This window comes from Oryx dammah, unplaced genomic scaffold (assembly GCF_014754425.2).
Source record: "Oryx dammah isolate SB20612 unplaced genomic scaffold, SCBI_Odam_1.1 HiC_scaffold_20, whole genome shotgun sequence".
NCBI lineage: Eukaryota > Metazoa > Chordata > Mammalia > Artiodactyla > Bovidae > Oryx > Oryx dammah.
Window position 1 is genome coordinate 31,757,968 of NW_024070204.1, and position 19,559 is coordinate 31,777,526.

The 19,559-nt window shown below is 45.1% G+C and overlaps 1 long non-coding RNA gene across 1 annotated transcript; it reads left to right on the forward strand.

The window, feature by feature from the left end:
• Positions 1–2,304: 2,304 nt before the first annotated feature.
• On the forward strand, positions 2,305–4,447 carry LOC120879324. The gene is made up of 2 exons (XR_005724759.1): positions 2,305–2,348; positions 4,305–4,447. It is a non-coding gene; the product is annotated as an uncharacterized LOC120879324 (long non-coding RNA).
• The last annotated feature ends 15,112 nt before the right edge of the window (positions 4,448–19,559 follow it).

Genomic DNA, 19,559 nt, shown 5'->3' on the forward strand with positions numbered 1-19,559 from the left:
GTCTTACTAGTTTGTTATGATCCAGGAAATGGTTGTTGCCTGTTGCTTGTTCCCACATCTAGAGTTACGCTACTACAATCATTGATCTTACAGAACTGGACATTTGGTCAATTGTTTCAAGTTCCCTAGTCATCATTTGGCACCCCACTCCAGTACTCTTGCCTGGGAAATCCCATGGATGGAGGAGCCTTGTAGGCTGCAGTCCATGGGGTCGTTAGAAGTCGGACACGACTGAACGACTTCACTTTCACTTTTCACTTTCATGCATTGGAGAAGGAAACGGCAACCCACTCCAGCGTTCTTGCCTGGAGAATCCCAGGGACAGGGCATCCTGGTGGGCTGCCGTCTATGGGGTCACACAGAGTTGGACACGACTGAAGTGACTCAGCAGCAGCAGCAGTCATCATTACTTTCATGGGAGTCTCAGTCACACTTTGTTAATACAGGAAAAAATAGCCTTGTAGAACAGGCAGAATACTGCTGACATTAGTAAGATCGCAAGTATTTAAGCTCAGAACTTCTGTTAGGTTGGTTCAGTATCTCCCCAGGTCATCTGATCTGGTCTGTTCCTTAACTAATCTCTAGTTTTTAAGGGAAATGACATACTGGACATTGCACATAAAATTCATCAAAGATTTCTGCTCATACATGGAGAATGGTGGGTCATTATTACCCCTTACAGGACCAAGAAAGAAAATTATCTTCCAAGGAGTTATGAGGCCAAAAGAAGAGAAATTGAGCTTTATGGTTGAGCAGATATTTCTTCTATTGGGGAGGTCTGGTTAATGCATGATGCAGATGTACAATGAACACTAGAGGGGAGGGAAGAGGCTGAAATAGGCAAAGGAAAAAAACCTATGTTTAAATCATTCTTTTCTTGCCTTATATATAAATTTTATTTTAAGACATATAATTAAATATCAGTTAAAATAAATTCATACTTACATATGATTCATATGTAATTCATATATAGTTCATACTTACATATACTCCAACAACTGTTGGAGTTGGAGTAGGGTGTTGGAGTTGGAGTAGGGTGGACTCTAACCCAATGATTGATGGCCTTATAAAAAGAGGGAAATTTGGCCACACTGGAAAATGCCAGGTGATGACAGAATATGAGATTGCAATTATGCAGCTGCAAACCAAGGAAGGCCAAGGAAAGCCAAGTACTCACAGCAACACTGGAAGCTACAGGAGGGAGAAAAGAGTTCTGCCCAGAGTCTCAGATGGAGCATGGCCCTGTCCACAGCTTGATTTTGGACTTCTGGCCTCCAGACCTGTGAAAAAATATATTCCTGCCATTTTAAGCCATCCAACCTGTACTACTTTGCTACATCAGCCCTCGGAAACAAATGTGGCACCGTAGATTTTCTTTTCCTCTTTAGATAGGAATCACATGAAATAAAATTCATCAGAATTCCTGTGTATGTGTACACAACCCTATAGCAGTCTCAGAAGCAGTAAGTGTGTGGAATCACATACTCTATGCATCCAAACTTTCAATCATAATATGTATACTTAAGTAAATCATGATGGAGTAAAAGGAACTTCTTCTTATTGTCTGTACAGAAAATGAAATTATTATAAGATTATCGTCACATGGAGAGGCAAAGAGTACACACCCAAAAAAGCTTGGAAAAAGCATTCAGAAGTGTGTCAGATGGCGATTTAATAAAAATGCAATATTATCTTCCTGATATTTGTCAGGTTTATGGTATTTGTCAGTGTTCTGAGTTGAACAGTAGCCTCCAAAAAGATAGGTCCACATCCTATTCCCTGGAACCCATGAAACTTACCTTATTTGGAAAAAAGGGTCCCTGCAGATATAGTTATGGTATTGAGACCGATTATCCAGGTGAGCCCTAAATCAACTGACAAGTGTCCTCATGAGAGATACAAAGAGGATCCAAACAGAAGAAAAGGAGGCAAAGTGACCACCGGGGCAGAGACTGGAGCGATGCAGCCACGAATCAAGGGAGCCAAGGCCTGCTGCGGGAGCTCCCAGAAGCTGGAGCAGGCAGGAAAATGTTCTCCCCTAGAGCCGCTGGGAGGGAGGGGGTGTGGCCTCACTGGCTGCTTGGCTTCTAACTTCTGACCTCCAGGACCATAAGAGAATCTATTTCCCTTAAGTCACTGCTGCTGCTGCTAAGTCACTTCAGTCGTGTCAGACTCTGTGCGACCCCATAGACGGCAGCCCACCAGGATGCCCTGTCCCTGGGATTCTCCAGGCAAGAACACTGGAGTGGGTTGCCATTTCCTTCTCCAATGCATGAAAGTGAAAAGTGAAAGGGAAGTCACTCAGTCGTGTCCGACTCTTTGCGACCCCATGGACCGCAGCCTACCAGGTGCCGGGAACCAGCGTGAGGAACTCCGTCCATGGCAAAGGTCATGAGGAAGGAGGCTTGGCATACGCAAAGGCGTGATCAAGCCTCAGGAAACCCCCTGTTCCCGAGCATCTAACCCCAAAACCAGAGTCTGTTTTATGCTCTCACCTATGCCTCTAACTTTACGGGGGGCTCTCCCCCATAACCGTTTCTCTCGGAGAAGGAGTAAACATGCAGCTCCAAGGCAATAAAAATTCCTGGGCGTGATAAGAGTGTTTCGGCTTACGAACTCCTCTGAAGGTTATCTAACCCACCTGTATAGGTTCGTCCAGCCACATGTAATTGTTTACAGCCTCCCAATCTGAGAGGCACGAGATGTTTTAGACTTACTAAAGGCAAATTCTTTTGGGGAGTTAGAAATTATCAGTATAATGGGTTGGTTAGGAATTATATTGGTGAAGGGTTTTTCATTTGTTGTGTCAATGATTGCTGCTAATTCCCTGCTCTGGGTGGGACAAGGATGTCTCAAGTCAAACCTCTCTACTGACAGACTAGCTTGTGTGACACTCCTGCCACATGATTGTTTACTATCTCTTAACCACAAACAGCACAGAGAGTTTTGGAGTATTTTGAGAGTCTTAATTAGCATAGGGCTTTTTCTTCTCATTGAGTCAATGATTGCCACCAGGCCTCCATATCCTTAGGCACCTAGGAATATATTAATCAATGTATTTGAAATATAGAAAAGGAAATATAGTAGTTTTAGATGTTAGCAATACTAGACTTTTGAGTTAATGGATTTTCTCTTTTGTAATAGATCACTGTGCTTTGTTATAAATCACTGTGTCTTTGTTATGTAAAAATGTAACTTTATCACTATCTTAAGACTAGATAGATCTTAAGGGGAGCATTGGTGAAAGGATTTTCATTTGTTGGGCTGATGTTTGCTGCTAGATTTCCATGTTCCCTGCCCTTATAGTGAATATAACTAACATATAGGAGAAATAAGTATTAACTTTTAAACATATAGGAAAAATAAGTATTAACCTTTAAGATTAATCATGTTAACCTTGGGTTAAATAAATTCCTTTCTTGATTGTAACTCACTACACCCTCACCCTATAAGAATGCAACTTTATCTGGACGGTGGTGCCTGGTTTAAGAAAAAACACCCTTGGAAGAAATAAGGTTTTTGGTTATCAGAAAGAAAGGATCATAGAATGTCAGCAGGTCTCACTCATGGCCAGAAGATGATGTAATATCCCTAAGACCCTCTTTTTATTCATTTATGTAAAGCACCTGATTTTGATAAAGGTCAGGACTGCTGACCCCCGCATGACTCTGTATTCATCCCTATGTGTAACAAAAGGTATATAAGCAAACCCCAAAATAAAGAAATCGGATCAGTTTCCGGAAAGACTGAGTCCCTCATGTCGTCCTTTTCTGCTCCCCGTTTTTCTGGCTGAATTCCCCATCTGGAGCGTGAGTGCCCTCCAAGTCTACTTATTTGCCCCGGTTTTCAAGTCCACACGAGAAAGAGCCCAAGGAGGGGCAACTTCCGATATTCAAGTGGCACCGGCGGCCCAACGTAGATGGTGCAAATTCCTTGTCTTGGAATTTTATTGGTATCTCACGTAAACCAAATTATTCAGCTCCTTTCTCTCTCTCTTACTATTTTCTGGGTGAATCTCCATCTGGTACATGGGTACCCACCAAGCCTATTAATTTTGCCTGGGCTTCTAAGATCGGACCGGGGAGGCCTCAGTGCCTCCTCTCCTTAGGGAGAACGGGAAGACGCCTGCAGCCTACCTAGGTGGTGATTGGTATCTCATGTGAACCAAGTTATTCAGCCTCTTTTTCTCTGCCAATCTCCTAATTCCTCTCTATCTGTAACTAAATAAGTTATTTCCAAAGACGCCAACGCCGTCCCCACCTTTGAATTCCCTGGATCCACTGGGGCTGGCCCCCGGTAACCAGGCTCCTCTGTCCATGGGATTTTCCAGGCACTAAGTGTGGGGTAATCTGTTAAGGCAGCCACAGGAATCTAATAGAGTCTACTGTTGAAATTTGGTCATTTGTTGTTATTTCTGATCTTGTTCTGAATAAACAGTCACTTCCACCCCTCCTTGTGTATTCACAGTATTGTATTGTTTTTCTTAAAGAGGGCTCTCCAAGCTTCCCAAGTGCTAAACTCCACAAGCCTGGAGTTGTGTGCTGTTGCATTCATGCACAGGTGATGAGAAATGTAAACCCAGTCACCTTTGGGGGTGTCTTTCCTCTCTAGAGTCGGACAAGAAGAATCCAAAGAGCCAACATTTGGAAAGAGGATGCGGTTCTTTCCCAGTCAGCCTGAGGGGTGACTCCATTTGAAGACAGGTGGCTCCATTTCTTCTGAGCTAAGTGAAGAAGCAAGAATGTTTTGCCTCAGTCTCTAGGCCACGGCTCTTAGTTTTCTTCTCTTGTTTCCCTGGTTGAGCCCTGTGGAAATCCCATACTTGGCCTTGCAAGCTGTGTGTTCACAAGGCACAGGCCCCCACCATTCTCAGAAACTCCCCAAAGGCCCAGCACCCTCAGCCATCACAGGAGGCGGGCTTCTCTCCACTGGGCCACTTGCTTCCCCAACTCCCAGTGCCTGCCTCTTCTCAGACTCAAGCCTGTCTGGGAGCTGGTCCCCACCATGTTATTACTACTTTTCAGTTGGTCACACTGAGGTCTTTGAGGTAAAGCAACCGGCCTGACCCCTCCCTGGTGGTGAGTACAGCAGTACGTCAGAGAGGAGGGGACCTGGCCAACCTTCCAGGGGCCCTTTCTCCCTCCTGGGACCCCTCCTGGCACTTTAAACTTGAAGAGTCGGGGTCTTCAAGTCCAGACAAGTCTCCCCTCCAGTGTCACAGCATCTTGGAGACCTCAGCATTTTCCCACCCTGCAGGATGAAGTCTGAGGGGACACGACATTTGTCAGCAACACTGACCACCCTGGGACATGTCATCTCCTACTGGCCTTTGCCTGGACAGTTTGAGGGAAAACACGCTTGGGGAGAAAAGGACAACCATGCCTGGCTGGAGGAACAGTCCTTGGCAAGCTGCCTGCCTGAGTAAAACTTGTTCTTCCTCCAGGTCAGTGAAGCAGTCGCCTGACAGAAGTCACCAGTTGCTGGAAGCTTCTGGAAGTTGGAGATGAACTCCTCGTATTCTTTCTTTAAAAATGGCCCTCTACTATGAATAATTCTGGTTGTGTTTCTGTTATTTCACAGAGGTGAAAAAACACAAAAAACCAAGAGCGTTTCCCTTCAAAATATCTCTGTTAGTTCCTTTCCTGTTTTCGTCACCATTTCCTAGGTCTGTTTTTCAGCCCTTCAGGGCCCTGGTCTGCTTGCTGCTCTTATGTCCAAATAAATTCTCTGTCTCTCCCCTGCAGTCCTCACTCCACAGGATGCCCAGAAAGCCCTTCCAACATCCCTGCTTTCAAAACGGCCTTCCCTGCTCAGGTGGAGGACGCAGGGCCAAGGACTTGGGCCTCTGATATCCTGGCCAATTAAAGTTGCGAGTTCTTTGACAAAATCCACATGGTTCAGGGCAGACGACTTCCGAGCCTTGCCCTGGACCACTCCGCCCGTCCTGCACTGTGCGTTAGAAATGATCCATAGGAGGCTTAATTACCGTGCTGATGGCACTGTCACGCTGCCTTGCACTTTTCCTTCTGTTGTTCAGGTGCTAAGTCATGTCCAACTCTTTGCGACCCCATTGACTGCAACATGCCAGGCTTCCCTGTCCTTCACCTTCTCCTGGAGTTTGCTCACATTCATGTCCATTAAGTTGCTGATGCCCTCCTAACATCTCATCCTCTGTTGTCCCCTTCTCCTCCTGCCATCAATCTTTCCCAGCATCAGGGTCTTTTTAAATGAGTTGGCTCTTCACATTTTTCCTGTTACAAACATTTAATCTGTAAAAGATAAATATTGGAATGTGACTCTGTATTCAGACCCCATTTGGAATTGCTCCTGTTTCTAATAAACTCATTTTAAATACCTTGAAATAAAACCTTCATGATGCCTAAGACTCAGCCCCAAGTGCTCAGCACAGGGTGGACTAAAAGGCCCAATTTTCAGCAGTGCTCAGCACTCCTCTGCATCCCAGCCCCCATAGACAGTGGGCACTGGTTCGGGAGGGTTCTTTCTGGGCCTGAGGCAGTCCTGGTTCCAGGATCCAGGGTAGATGGAGCTGAGCTGGATGAGTTTCCTCAGCCTTTGTTTCCTCTTACCTTTCACTTTGGTGTTTCCCTTCACAGTTTGCAAAGTGCCTGCTGAGCTCTTCTGTTTTATTCTCCAAATAGCCCTGAAAGTATAGAAACTGATCCTCAGAGTTGGGGCAGGGGGTGGGAGGGTTGAGGGGGAGGGCGGATAACTGGCTTCCTCGGGCTTCCCTCACTGGCTGGTGCAAAGCAAGACTGGAATCAGGTGTCCTGACTCCACACTCGGTGCTCAGGTACTAACAACAATGGCAGGCCTTTATGGAGTGCCTACTGTGTGTGGAGCAGGTTCTCAAAGCTGATTGCATTAACCTCAATCAATCATAGAGGGAAAGCTCTTGGTTTGGCTCGGGTTCTCCCAAAGGAGACCTTGAGGGGAGAACTCAAGAGGAGGCTGTTTGTTCGGAAGGGGGTCTTGGAAAGCAGGCTGAGAAAAGCTGGAACGTGAGGGGTGAGACACACGTACCGCTCACTGAGGTAACTGGAGCTTATTCCTGCTGAGGAAACTGTAGAACCTGCACAGGACACACAGTCACAACGGGCTGAGGGCCGGGGTTTGGACACACCCGTCTGAGCAGTCATTGTTTGGGGGCTGCTGTCCTGTTAGTGGGTGAGGACAGGGTGCTTAGATGTGGAGAGCTGGCTTTGACATCCGGAAAGAGCAAAGACCTCAGGGAGGGGTGTCCTGAAGGGATTAAGGGGTGGCACATGAGCAGCATCTGCTATGGTCCTACTACTGGCTGCATTAGAATTTTAGAGACAGAAGCACAGAGAAAGAGTCCAAGCCTCCTACTCAGGTCACACACACACAGTAGGTGGCAGGGCTGGGATTCAAGCAGTCAGAAGAGAGCCTGTGCTCTTAGCCACCCAGGAATTCCATGTGCTTTTCATTTCCCAGCCTCCAGCCCCACCCTGACTCCCCTCCTCCAGCCTCAGGGGCCCCAGGCTCCTCTATCTCTTGCCTTCCTCTCCACACAATTGCAGGACAGTGGTTCAGTTTCACGGGGATCAGAATCCCCAGGGGCTGCTCAATTATAGCCCGAGGGTCCATAGCCCCGAAGGTCTAAGGAGAGCAGGAACTTGCGTTTCTATCAATTCCCAGGTGAAGCTGCTGCAGGCCAGGGCCGGGCTTTGGGGACCTTTGCCCCACACTCAGGAAGAGACTGCTACCTCCCTCCCCGCCCCAGGTGTGTGGGTCTGAGCAACAGAAAGCTGGAGTTGAAAGGCAAGACAGAGTTCCTAGGCTCAGGTCTCAGGTCCAGATGACAAAACTAGGTCACGATGATAGAACTAGGTTCCCATGGGCTCAGTGATGTGCCCACGCTCCCCTCTGGGGTTCTGAGCAGTGTCACAAGATGAAGTGATGGGTTCCAGGCAGAGGAGGGAAGAGGTCTCTCTTGCTGCTTCCTTGGGGATCTGTACTGGACGCGAAGGGCAGGAGGCAGAGATTAGAGGAGCAGAGTGAACGTCCCCCCACCGGCCACTGGGGAAAACACTGGGATGGCTTCAGTCCCCTCCAGGGCCAGGCTCACAGTAACCCATCTGCAAGGTTCTCTCTGGGGAAGAAAGTCAAGTAAGGAGAATGGGAGGGTGCAGGAGAGCCGAGGGTGAGAGGGCAGTGTTTGCTCAATATGTTTACTGACTTTGTCCCTGTGATCTTCAAACAAAGAGCTGATTCATTTAGCTGAGTTTTTTTTAAAGTCAGTTAAAATGGTTATTTAGCGCCTCATAAACTAAACAGCCAGTGGACTAAACTTCTCAACAAATTCTGACATTGAATATATTAGTTATGATTCAAAGGTATTTATAGGCAGGTATTAATATGTGGCAGGCAGGGATGCCAGGCCCTGGGGAAATGCTTGTGAACCAAAAACCCCTGCTCATTTTGACCAACTGAAAATCCAGTGTGTGTGTGTGAGCCCACTTCGCTGTTTAGGATGTGCAGCCCTTCCTGTTCCACCTCCTTCATTACCCAAACTCCCTTTGCATCTTTGCAGTGTTTGAAGTCTTGGCCTCCTAAACACAAGACGGACGCTCACTCTGTGTGCAACAAAATAACGCTGCCCAAACCGGCATCTTCTGTGTTTCTTTGGGCTCCACCAGGATGTTGAATTACCCAAACCATACAGCATATGTTCGGCAAAGATACTGTTGTAAACAAACATCTCCACCACAGCTGAGCAGGAAGCTGAAAAAAATGAATTCAGTCTGGAATTGCTCACAAGAGATGAATTTTCATAAACTGGAGTGGGAGGAGAGGATTTACTGGATTGGAAAGTGGTTTGGCGGCACTCTAATGTAGTTACCGTTGGGTGACAGCGCCCTCTGTTGGTTCCTTTAAGGAAAACAGGCAGGGTTTGAGAGCATGGTGGTAGGAGAGCTGCTGCTGCTGCTGCTAAGTCACTTCAGTCATGTCTGACTCTGTGCGACCCCATGGACTGCGGCCCACCAGGCTCCTCCGTCCATGGGATTTTCCAGGCAAGAGCACTGCACACACTAAAATTTTGGTTCTGGTGGGAAAAGGCCGGTGGTTTGTTTGTGGGATTTGTCAGGGTGTTAAGGAACCAGTTTGTCCCGATATTCTCATATTCAGTCCAACAAGTGTGAGAGCCACCCCGTCACTCAGAACTGCCTTCCCAAGTGTTTATTCTCAGGCTTCTCAGAACTCCTTTTTGGAACCTTACCTGTACCTTCCCTTCTGAGGATGGTGGCCCGAGGCCTTGGGATTCTGTAAGATCATCGGGCTACAGGACTGATGGATACAAACAGACTAAAGAGGCTCCTCCCTGACAACATTATTGGTCCAAAGACAGTAATGGGTAACCTGGGGCGGGAGGGCGGAGGGCGCCTTCCAGCTTGTGGAATCCGTTTAAAATTGCCATTCAAGAGTGTTCTGAAGAACGAATTGCCGGCTGTCCTGTCATTTGGCAAAGAGCTCATTTACTTCAATGAACATTTAACGGGGAGAATATGAATTTGGCAAACCATATGGCAAGGTAGAAAGTTCCCAAGGACCAATACAGCCAGAGGGATATGTAGAACCTGTGGAGTGGCAGAACAGAATGGAGCTCAAGCACACGATGCCTTCTGCGAGTGCAGCTTGCCTGTCTTCAGAAGGATTCCAAGAAGGCGCTACGTCCACTGGTGCAGGCTCACCCAGTGGTGCAGCGGTAAAAAAGAATCCACCTACAATGCAGGAGACGCAGGGGATGCGGTTCGATCCCTGGGTCGGGAAGATCCCTCGGAGGCAGAAATGCAAGACACCCCAATATTCTTGCCTGGAAAAATCTCACGGACAGAGAAGCCTGGCAGCAACAGTCCGTGGGGTCAGAAAAGAGTTAGATACGACTGAGCACAGCGCACAGCACATTTCCCTGACCAGGGCTTGAACAAGTGCCCTCTGCAGTGAAAGTGCACAGTCCCAACAAGCGGACCACCAGAGAACTTCCTGCGGGCAACTGCTTGAGGCAATGACCCAGTCTTTGCTGTCTGTCTAGAGATTCTGAGGGGACGACCGAGGATGAGACGGCTGGATGCCATCACGGACTCGATGGACGTGAGTCTGAGTGAACTCCAGGAGATGGTGATGGACAGGGAGGCCTGGCGTGCTGCGATTCATGGGGTCGCAAAGAGTCGGACACGACTGAGCGACTGAACTGAACTGAGAGATTCTGAGTACGAAAGAAATTTCAGGCCAAGAAGAAGGGAGAGAGATGTCATACCTCATTGACCAAGGGAGGTAACACTTCAATATGATTTCCTCAAATTAGAACAGTAGGCAGGAATGACTATAGTGATGGGTCATGAACATTTCAGAAAAACATCTTGTTTGTTAAGAGTGGTAATTAAACAAGGAGGACATTGGACCAAAGTGGCTCTAATGTGGTGATGACTTACTTAAGAAACCAAATTCTAAGCCTGTAAATGCCTCAAGGTTCCAAAGTAAAACACTAAGAACAACCAAATATACGGTTTCTCCGGTAATCATGTGTGGATGTGAGAGGTGGACCATAAAGAAAGCTGAGCACAGAAGAACTGATGCTTTTGAGCTGTGGTACTGGAGAAGACTCTTGAGAGTCCCTTGGACTGCAAGGAGATCAAACCAGTCAATCCTAAAAAGGAAATCAGACCTGAATATTTATTGGAGGGACTGATGCTGAAGCTGAAGCTTCAATACTTTTGGCCATTTGATGGAAAGAGTCAACTCATTGGAAAAGACCCTGATGCTGGGAAAGATTGAAGGCAGGAGGAGAAGGGAGCGACAGAGGACGATATGGTTGGATGGCATCATTGACTCAATAGACATGAGTTTAAGCAAACTCTGGGAGATGGTGAAGGACAGGGAAGCCCAGCATGCTGCAGTCCATGGAGTTGCAAATGGTTGGACACGAATGAATGACTGAATAACAAAAGAACAATCAATCAGAAATAATCAACCAGGCTTTAATCTACAGCCTGTCAACAATTTCCTTACTTTGCTTCTACCTTTTCTTTATAAGTCTTTCTGTAGCCAGTCAGTGGAGTCCTCCTAATCACTTCTGGTTTGCCACAGCCTTCTGTGAATCAATTTTTGTTCAGATAAACTCTTAGTGTGCCTCAATTTATCTTTTAATGAGAGTCAGAGATTCCTCTTTCATTAAACTTCCATGGTGCCCCTCCTGGAGGGCTCACAATACCATGGAATACCTCATCATAATATCATAATATGTCTGCAGAAACTATGTAAGCCTGGCCTGACCAAACTCACTTACACAGATGTTTTAATGTCTGGTAGACACAAATCTGGGGGCTTCCTCAGTAACTCAGTGGTAAAGAACTCATCTGCCAATGTAGGAGACATAAGAGACCCCAGTTCGATTCCTGGATCAGGAGGATCCCTTGGAGAAGGGCATGGCAACTCATTCCAGTATTCTTGCCTGGAGAATCCCTTGGACAGAGGGAGCCTGGTGGGCTACAGTCCATACGGTCACAAAGAGTCCAACACAACTGAAGCAACTTAGTCAGTCAGTCAGTTCAGTCGCTCAGTCGTGTCCGACTCTTTGCGACCCCATGAATCGCAGCACACCAGGCCTCCCTGTCCATCACCAACTCCTGGAGTTCACCCAGACTCACGCCCATCGAGTCAGTGATGCCATCCAGCCATCTCATCCTCTGTCGGCCCCTTCTCCTCCTGCCCCCAATCCCTCCCCGCCTCAGAGTCTTTTCCAATGAGTCAACTCTTCGCATGAGGTAGCCAAAGTATTGGAGTTTCAGCTTCAGCATCATTCCCTCCAAAGAAATCCCAGGGCTGATCTCCTTCAGAATGGACTGATTGGATCTCCTTGCAGTCCAGGGGACTCTCAAGAGTCTTCTCCAACACCACAGTTCAAAAGCATCAATTCTTCGGCACTCAGCTTTGTTCACAGTCGAACTCTCACATCCATACATGACCACAGGAAAAACCATAGCCTTGACTAGATGGACCTTAGTCGGCAAAGTAATGTCTCTGCTTTTGAATATGCTATCTAGGTTGGTCATAATTTTTCTCTGAAGGAATAAGCGTCTTTAAATTTCATGGCTGCAGTCACCATCTGCAGTGATTTTGGAGCTTAAAAAAATAAAGTCTGACACTGTTTCCACTGTTTCCCCATCTATTTCCCATGAAGTCGTGGGACCAGATGCCATGATCTTCATTTTCTGAATGTTGAGCTTTAAGCCAACTTTTTCACTCTCCTCTTTCACTTTCATCAAGAGGCTCTTTAGTTCCTCTTCACTTTCTGCCATAAGGGTGGTGTCATCTGCATATTGAAGTTATTGATATTTCGCCCGGCAATCTTGATTCCAGCTTGTGCTTCTTCCAGCCCAACGTTTCTCATGATGTACTCTGCATATAAGTTAAATGTGCAGGGTGACAATATACAGCCTTGACATACTCCTTTTCCTATTTGGAACCAGTCTGTTGTTCCATGTCCAGTTCTAACTGTTGCTTCCTGACCTGCTTACAGATTTCTCAAGAGGCAGGTTAGGTGGTCTGTTATTCCCATCTCTTTCAGAATTTTCCACAGTTTATTGTGATCCACACAGTCAAAGGCTTTGGCATAGTCAATAAAGCAGAAATAGATGTTTTTCTGGAACTCTCTTGCTTTTTCCATGATCCAGTGGATGTTGGCAATTTGATCTCTGGTTCCTCTGCCTTTTCTAAAACCAGCTTGAACATCAGGGAGTTCACGGTTCACGTATTGCTGAAGCCTGGCTTGGAGAATTTTGAGCATTACCTTATTAGTGTGTGAGATGAGTGCAATTGTGTGGTAGTTTGAGCATTCTTTGGCATTGCCTTTCTGTGGGATTGGCATGAAAACTGACCTTTTCCAGCCCTGTGGCCACTGCTGAGTTTTCCAAATTTGCTGGCATATTGAGTGCAGCACTTTCACAGCATCATCTTTCAGGATTTGAAGTAGTTCAACTAGAATTCCATCACTTCCACTAGCTTTGTTTGTAGTGATACTTTCTAAGGCACACTTGACTTCATATTCCAGGATGTCTGGCTCTAGATGAGTGATCACACCATCGTGAATATCTTGTTCGTGAAGATCTTTTTTGTTCAGTTCTTCTGTGTATTCTTGCCACCTCTTCTTAATATCTTCTGCTTCTGTTAGGTCCAAACCATTTCTGTCCTTTATCAAGCCCATCTTTGCATGAAATGTTCCCTTGGTATCTCTAATTTTCTTGAAGAGATCTCTAGTCTTTCCCATTCTGTTGTTTTCCTCTATTTCTGTGCATTGATCGCTGAGGAAGGCTTTCTTATCTCTTCTTGCTATTCTTCGGAACTCTGGATTCAGATGCTTATATCTTTCCTTAGCAAGCATACAATTCATTGCTCAGCCAAATTCCTGCTGAAATGAGTACTTTGTCTCAACTAGAGCTAAAGGTTTAAAAGAGTAAAGACTCACTTATAAAAATTTTGTTGTAACCTAACGAGACCCCAGGCCCTGCACTGCTGGAAACCAACAGCTGACTCTCACCCAGAGGATGCTTTGCAGATGTGTCCTTGCTGTGGGCACGTGAAGACCGAAGTCCACAGCCTGGCCAAAACATTGGTGAGAATGAACCTCAGCCCACAAGGACACAGCTCTTCTCCCTGGTTGGGTTACTCCATCGCTGATATTTAGCACCTTCATGTGAGATCCATGAAGGGGGAGGTGGTTTCCAACTACTTACTGATCCAAAGGACGTGAACTCTAATTTTTAGAAGAAAAGGTAAGAAAATATTCCAATCTGTATTTTCCGATTCAGTAACATTCATGTGATTTCCCATTTCCCATTTGCCTAGCAAATTCTACCCTGGGTAGCTTGGGAGACATCATTGAAGCCCTAGAAAAAAAAACCAACAACACACTTAAGGTCCACATAGATTCATTTTAAGGTGAACTTCCTTAGTTCAGTTCAATTCAGTCGCTCAGTCATGTTTGGCTCTTTGTGACCCCACGGACTACAGCACACCAGGCTTCCCTGTCCATCACCAACTCCAAGAGATTGCTTAAACTTATGTCCATTGAGTCAGTGATGCCATCCAACCATCTCATCCTCTATCATCCCCTTCTCCTGCCTTCAATCTTTTCCAGCATCAAGGTCTTTTCCAGTGAGTCAGTTCTTCACATCAGGTGGCCAAAGTATTGGAGCTTTGGCTTCAGCATCAGCCCTTCCAATGAATATTCAGGGTTCATTCCCTTTAGGACTGACTAGTTTGATCTCCTTGCAGTCCAAGGAACTCTCAAGAGTCTTCTCCAACACCACAGTTCAAAAGCATCAATTCTTCGACACTCAGCTTTCTTTATGGTCCACCTCTCACAACCATACATGACTACTGGAAAAAAATAGCTTTGACTAGACAGACATTTGTTGGCAAAGTAATGTCTCTGCTTTTTAATATGCTGTCTAGGTTGGTCATAGCTTTTCTTCCAGGGAGCAAGCGTCTTTTAATTTCATAGCGGCAGTCACCATCTGCAGTGATTTTGGAGCCCAAGAAAATAAATCTGTCACTGTTTCCATCGTTTCCCCATCTATTTGCCATGAAGTGATGGGACCAGATGCCACGATCTTAGTTTTTTGAACGTTGATCTTTAAGCCAGCTTTTTCACCCTCCTCTTTCACTTTCATCAAGGGGCTCCTCAGTTCCTCCTTGCTTTCTGCCGTAAGAGTGGTGTCATCTGCATATCTGAGGTTACTGATAATTCTCATGGGAATCTTGATTCGAGTTTGTGCTTCATCCAGCCCAGCATTTCACATGATGTACTCTGCATTTAAGTTAAATAAGCAGGGTGACTATACAGTTTTGATGTACTTCTTTCCCAATTTGGAACCCATCTTCTGTTCCCTGTCCTGTTTTAGCTGTTGCTTCTTGACCTTCACACAGATTTCTCAGGAGGCAGGTAAGGTGGTGTGGTATTGCCATCTCTTTCAGAATTTTCCAGTTTGTTGTTATCCACACAGTAAAGGCTTTGGCATAGTCAATAAAGCAGAAGTAGGTGTTTTTCAGGAACTCTCTTGCTTTTTCGATGATCTTGCAGATGTTGGCAATTTGACTCCGGTTCCTCTGCCTTTTCTAAATCCAGCTTGAACATCTGGAAGTTCTTGGTTCATGTACTGTTGAAGCCTGTCTTGGAGAATTTTGAGCATTACTTTCCTAGCATGTGAGATCAGTGCAATTGTGGGATGGTTTGAACATTCTTTAGCATTGCCTTTCTTTGGGATTGGAAAGAAAACTGACCTCTTCCAGTCCTGTGGCCACTGCTGAGTTTTCCAAATTTGCTGGCACATTGAGTGCAGCACTTTAGCAGGATCATCTTTTAGGACTTGAAATAGCTCAGCTGGAATTCCATCACCTCCGCTAGCTTTCTTCTTAGTGATCCTTCCTAAGGTCCACTTGACTTCAGACTCCAGAATGTATGGCTCTAGCTGAGTGATCACACCATTGTGGTTATCTGGGTCTTTAAGACCTTTGTATAGTTCTTCTGTGTATCCTTCCCACCTGTTAGTATTTTCTGCTTCTGTTAGGTCCATACCATTTCTGTCCTTTATTGTGCCCATCTTTCCATGAAATGTCCCCTTGGTATCTCTAATTTTCTTGAAGAGATCTCTAGCCTTTCCCATTCTATTGTTTTCCTCTACTTCTTTGCATTGAGGTCTTTCTTATCTCTCCTTGCTATTCTTTGGAACTCTGCATTCAAATGGGTATATCTTTCCTTTTCTCCTTTGCCTTTTGCTTCTCTTCTTTCCTCAGCTGTTTGTAAGCCCTCCTCAGCAACCATTTTGCCTTTTTGCATTTCTTTTTCTTGGGGATGGTCTTGATCACTGCCTCCTGTACAATGTCTCAAGCCTCTCTCCATAGTTCTTCAAACACTCTGTCTATCAGATCTAATCCCTTGAATCTATTTGTCATTTCCACTGTAAGGGATTTGATTTAGGTCGTACCTGAATGGTCTAGTGGTTTTTCCTACTTTCTTCAATTTAAGTCTGAATTTGGCAATAAGAAGTTCATGATCTCCTTTACAGATCTCTATACAGTTGCTGACTGTATAGAGCTTCTCCATCTTTGGCTGCAAAGAATATAATCAATCTGATTTCGGTGTTGACCATCTGGTGATGTCCATGTGTAGAGTCGTCTGTTGTGTTGTTGGAAGAGGGAGTTTGCTACGCTAAGTGCATTCTCTTGGCACAACTCTGTTAGACTTTGCCCTGCTTCATTTTGCACTCCAGGGCCAAACTTGCCTGTTACTCCAGGTATCTTTTGATTTCCTACTTTTGCATCAGTACCCTGTGATGAAAAGGACATCTTTTGGGGGTGTTAGTTCTAGAAGGTCTTGTAGGTCATCACAGAACCATTCAGGTTCAGCTTCTTCGGCTTTCCTTACTTTTTTGTAACTACTCTCACTCTTACAAAAGTTTTCTGTTTTGATGCCACCAATTCCCCTGGGCCAGATGGTGATGGATATGATTATTATTCACAGTCAATGGGAGGGAGGATCAGAGGGTTCAATGGGTCTGACTCAAAAGCATAGGTAGTGAAGTTGCAATGGCCCTCATCTGGTTCTCTTTCTATTAAATAACTCAATCATGCCCACTTTACAGATTAAGACAATCAAGGCAAAGTGTCATCTTTGCTTCAGTGACTTTTGATACCACCTCTATCATTTAGTAAATTTCCATATGCATTTGGGTCTGTTTCTGGACTTTCTATCCTATACCATTGGTCTGTCTTTGCAATGCATTAGTGCCACACTGCTTTGAGCTGTATTGGATGTTTTAAGGTCTGGTAGACACTCCCCTATAGCTTTTCTTTTACAGTGTTTTCTGCCCACTCTTGCACATTTATTTTTCCACATGAATTTCAGTATCAACTTGCCATTATCCATTATATTTAAAGTCTCATTACCTTGGTCTTTGACAATGGTTTCTGTACTTTGAAACCAGTTCAAAATGGCTTAGTGAATGGAGGGCTACCTTGTAACCTCTGAAGGCAGAGATACTTGGGTAGAAAGGCAACTTCCTTCAGCTGATTTCTGACATGAGCTGGCTTCCAAGATCTGTTAGAGAATTCTTAATGGAAGAACCTCAATTGGCACTATAGCACACAGCCTTTCAGAGTGCAGAGGGCAATGATTTAACTAAATGTCTTGCTGCTGCAAAACAAAGATCCCCATGTCAGTTGACAGTATCTGAGTCCTCACTGCCCTTTTCTTTACCACTTCCAATAGACTGTTACTAATAATTTACTTTCTATGACATTCAAAAAGTCATTTCTAGGTATCAACTGCCATATTAAACAAAATCTAAATTTATTCTTTCATATCAAGTAGTTCTGGAGATAATCTGGGGTTGGCATGGCAGCTCATCAAGTATCAAAGACTCAGGGAACTTCTATCTTGATTGTTCTGCCAACTTCAACAAATTCTGCCTCTTGGTTCAAAAGTGATTCCTTGAACCCCAGCCATCACACTCACATTCTCGCTAGTCAGAACAAGTTGTGGATAAGGGCAGAACTGAGTCATAGGCTGAGAAATTAGATCCCATGTGACAGCTAGGAATTAGGGGACAGACTTTTAAAAAGTGGAAAATAGATATTGGGGGATGCCAGAACATAAGCATGAACTCTTAACACAGTATTTATTACACAAAATATCACTGCCCACTCTCAATAAAGTTATTGCAATTCTGATCTGGCAGTTGGGGTTGGTGAATTATTTGTTAATTGTGATGATTTTGTTTAAAAACATTCCTTAGTCTATAAACCTACTTACACATTAAGTACTTCTTATTTCTAGAGGGGCTGGGAGACATTAGAATTATGCTACCTAATTACCCAGTTCCAGCCCGTTTTAGAGGGCCTCCCCAGTAGCTCAACGGTAAAGAATCTGCCTGAAATGCAGGAGACACAGGATACTCAGGTTCCACCACTGGGTTGGGAAGAATATTTTCCTCCCCTAGGAAAATAGCAACCCACTCCAGTATGCTTGCCTGAAAAATCCCATGGACAGAGAAGCCTGGAAGGCTACCGTCCAAAGGGTCACAAAGAGTTAAACACAATTGAACATGCTGCACAGCACAGCCCTTTTTGGAAATTCTGTTTTTGGAGTAGGCTATCTTTCCCATCTTTGTTATTTTATGTGGTGTATTTCTACTATTTTGAATTTCTCCACAAAAGAGCGAAACAAAGAATACTGAGCCTTAGGTCTGTGGGCAAATGCTGTTATCCTATATAATCACTAGATGGCAATCATGTCCAGGCTGCTGGAAATCCTCTTTTTCCTGAACCCAGCTCCTTCTCCAATCTTGGAACTAAGTGTACAGCTGTGGCGGATGCATGTCGATGTATGGCAAAACCAATACAATACTGTAAAGTAAGATCAAATCTCCATCAGATTTGATGGAGGGACGGGAAGCATGGGGGCAGCGAAGCATGAATCTCCGGGGTGGTTCTGTAAGGACAGTTAGAAAAATAAAGTGCTTTCTTCATTACCCTTGCCAATCCAGCCTATTTCACATAACAGTTAAACTAATATTTACTAATCGCTCTCTTCTCCAGGCACTTTTCTAAGCCTCTTATATGAATTAATTCCTCAGCTCCTCCTCATTTCATACATGAGGAAACTGACACATAGGCTGTGTTATTTTGTCCTGGTTAGGGAGCCATGTTAGGACTCAGGCTGTCCAACTCACATCCATACATGACTACTGGAAAAACCACAGCTTTGACCGTATGGATCTTCATCAGCAAAGAGATGTCTCTGCTTTTTAATACACTGTCTAGGTTTGTCATAGCTTTTCTTCCAAGGGAAATACTTGTATTGATTGTGCATCTTGAAGCAATGTCCCTGTTTTCCTCCTTTTAGGGCTAATGTGACCTAAGGGCAATTCTTACCCGGCCTGATTCGAGTTTCAGGAAAAGCATCTGCTTCCTACACTGTAATCTCTTGGCTTTGTGAGGATAATTATTTTGCCCCTTTGATAACCACCTGCTGTTTGTAGTCAAAGGGACAAAACACAATTGCTCCTAAATGGGCTCTTACGTTGAAAGCAGATGGGATTTGGGAATTCTTTCTTTGTCTTGGCACGCTTATAGGTCACAAGGCCCAGCAGTAAGACCAGGTGAGAATCACAGAACTGGAGACCCATGAAACATGGCTGATAATTCACCAATCATTTGGGTAAGAATCACAGAACTGGTGACGCATAAAACATGGCCAATATCCAGGTCACCAATTACTCAGTTTATTGCATACATTTATTACACAACACAGGTCTGTTCAAGTAGGGAGAACAGGAAAGGGGGTAACCAACTGCTTCAAGAAGTCTGGGAAGGAGGTCTTAGCAGGAGTAGGGCTCTCTGGTCTGATGCAGGCCCCAGGACAGGCATCAGCGGGTTCACTCTGCTCCTAGGGAGCCTCCAGCAGCTCCACCTGTAACAGCTTGGAGTGGGTTCTCCAGAGAAGAGCCTTCAAGTCACTG